Below are 2,725 nucleotides of genomic sequence, written 5' to 3'. Positions count from 1 at the left end.
TAAGACTAGATAAAGACTAGAAGTGGCCGTTGGGCACGAAAACAGAGTAATCATAGATGATCTCGACAAAACTAGTTTCCACGAAGAGGGAGAGCGGCAGATTACAGTGGTTGAAGAATGAAGCAGGAAACAGGGTTCTTTTGAGAAGCTTGGCGGTAAAGGGAAGGAAGAACATAGGCTGCGAGCCATGTCAACCTAGAACCCAGACCCAGGGAGGGTTTCTTTGGTTGAGATGGAAATACTGAACGCAATTAGGGGTCATGGCAAAGATTCCTTTAAAGAGGGAAACACTAACATAGACTGAGGAAAGTGGATGATGACTAGACTAGGTCCTAAGAAGGTGAAATTGGAGGAGATCCAGCAAAAAAGAGGGAAGATAAAGCCTTGAGGTGGGGCTGGGGGCTCATTATGCCACAGTGAGAACAGATCCTGCCTGTCATCCTTGCCAGGGACCATGCAAATCTCCTCTGTATCCTTCCAATTTTAGTCTTTGTGCTGCCGAAGCGCGCACACGCCACAGTGAGAACAGAGAAGGGGGAAACAGGGATGCTGATAGAATTAAGCACAGGGCTACAGGAAATCATGAGAATTCCCATTATATTGTTCCCTGCCTCTTTTTCTTTGCTCTCAGTACAGTAAAAGTCAAAGTCATTTGCCAAGAATAGAGATCAAGTTAGAGCAGAGTGGGTTCAAAGAGAAATTAGATTCCAAAAAAAAAAAAAAAAAAATAGCATGAGCGGAGAAAGAAAAGAACCGATTAGGGAACAGAAGGATCACCAGGCAATCCAGGAACCGAGCCTCGGTTAGGGAGCATGAATGTAAGGGTTAGCAGCGGCACCACACTGTGGGCTCTCAAGTCCTCTCCAGTGGATCTCCTTGGTGGGGTGTGGGCACTGAGAAATCAGGCAGCCAGACTGACTTCAGACCAGACATTGTTGAGCAGGTGCCGTGGAAGGGTACTGAGTTCAGGAAGATAAAACGGCAGCTATTTGATGTGTGTCCCCTCACCTCTCTGCAAAAAAAAAAAAAAAATCTCCTTGTCCCCGTTTTTACACAAGATGAAACAGACTCATGTCTCAGCCCATCTCACCCTGCCTGCAGGAGCTGTGTGGAGAGAGTCAGCTGGGCCTTCAGATTCAATGCCACGGAGCTCTCCCTGCCCCACACAGCCTCTCTGGCTGCATGCTCCTACGCTAAACAGAAAGAAGGGGTTACGTGCTTTGTCCCATTCCCGGTCTGGGACGGCTCTGCTCCCTCTGTTTTGCAACAGAAATCCAGGTCGGACACGCGAGGCATTGTAGCCCCTGGAAGGAAAGCACGATGCTAATTTAGAGGACGTGCAAATGGTGTACCAAATTGTTCCGAGCGAGGTTCACACAGCGATGAACTCATTTACGGCACAGGATGATTAAAACCCGATCTCTGGTTTTGTTTTTGTTTCTGTTTTTGTGTTTTGGGGGCCAACTGATTTTCATTTGCCTTAGCAGCAGATGCTCTATGCTGAGAAAAATGAGAAATGAGCTTCAGGGAGGGCACTGTAAGGCTTTACAGCAGAAGCTGTAAACCAGAATCACATGCTCAGCCAAGCACAGATTTCGTTTCCTCATCCCTTTGGTGGTGATTTATGTCATGGCACCAAAGCTATTCCCAAAACACTGGCAAGTAGGCAAAGCGGGATTTTGTGATCAGGTATGCAATTGTAGCCAAAGAATTTAAAACGTTTTAACAAGGTGGTTTCAATCCCCACTTGATGGATGGGGAACTCAACCCAGATATATATATCTGTGATCCTCACTTTTTACCTCTGAGGTTCTCACCAAAATCCTCGGCGGCCCTCAGAGCTCAGAGAGCTTGACCAGCTCCAAAGGATAATAAATTTTGAATATTGAACTCTTTGGACGAGTGGGCCTATGTAAAGCCAATAAATACCTTAACTTTTCAAATGAAACTGATTTAGTGCCTTCTTCCAGGGCCCCCAAATATGGCCTGATGTCTGGAGCACCAGGAGAAATGAGACAGGAAGCTAGTGCCCTAGTTATGCACTGAGCCCTCCTTCTCACGGAGTTGCCTTTTCTTGGTCTCCCTTCTTCCTTTTGCTGAGGAAAGATAGCTGGTCGGAGGCCCTGATGATGAAGTCTGGCACATCCTACCCAAGGGCAAGGACACCCAGAAGAAAGGCAGCCTGAGACGGGGGCCACCAGGCCAATCCTGGTCAGAACAGGCTCAAGAAATGGGAATTACTGAGGTCTCTTGCCAAAACTACTGGGAAGCAACCTTATGCAGAAACTGAGTTACCTCTAACTTGGCCCTGTGATAAACACATGATATGGAATTTATCCACAAAATTGCTACCAAACGCTTTTTATATCATTAAACGATGAACGCATACCCCGAAAGAAAACACAGTCAGATATTTTTAGAGGCCATGTGTAACTCATCCATCCATTTTATTGGCATAATCTTTAAAGCTCTTAAGTTACAAGTTTTGGTTGTTTTTTTTTCCTTATGCAGAGGCTGAAGAAACTGCTACAGTCTTTACAATAGAAGACTAACAAAATTAGCATCAGGTCTTGCTGTAACTTTGCACCGTGCTAACATTGTTAGGGTGGGCATTACTGTCTCCTGCGTAGCAGCTGATCATTTTACATTAAATATGTACAACGGACACCTTTAATGAGACAATCATGGGACACAGATATCCGAACAAGTCTGTCCCATATCCTCA

General features: G+C 45.7%; 1 pseudogene; it reads right to left on the bottom strand.

The window, feature by feature from the left end:
- Window positions 1-411: 411 nt before the first annotated feature.
- LOC125149728 (uncharacterized) lies at window positions 412-511 on the bottom strand (annotated as a pseudogene).
- Window positions 512-2,725: the final 2,214 nt, after the last annotated feature.

Source organism: Prionailurus viverrinus, chromosome D3 (genome assembly GCF_022837055.1).
Source record: "Prionailurus viverrinus isolate Anna chromosome D3, UM_Priviv_1.0, whole genome shotgun sequence".
Taxonomy (NCBI): Eukaryota; Metazoa; Chordata; class Mammalia; order Carnivora; family Felidae; genus Prionailurus; species Prionailurus viverrinus.
This window is presented reverse-complemented; position numbering and strand designations above follow the sequence as displayed.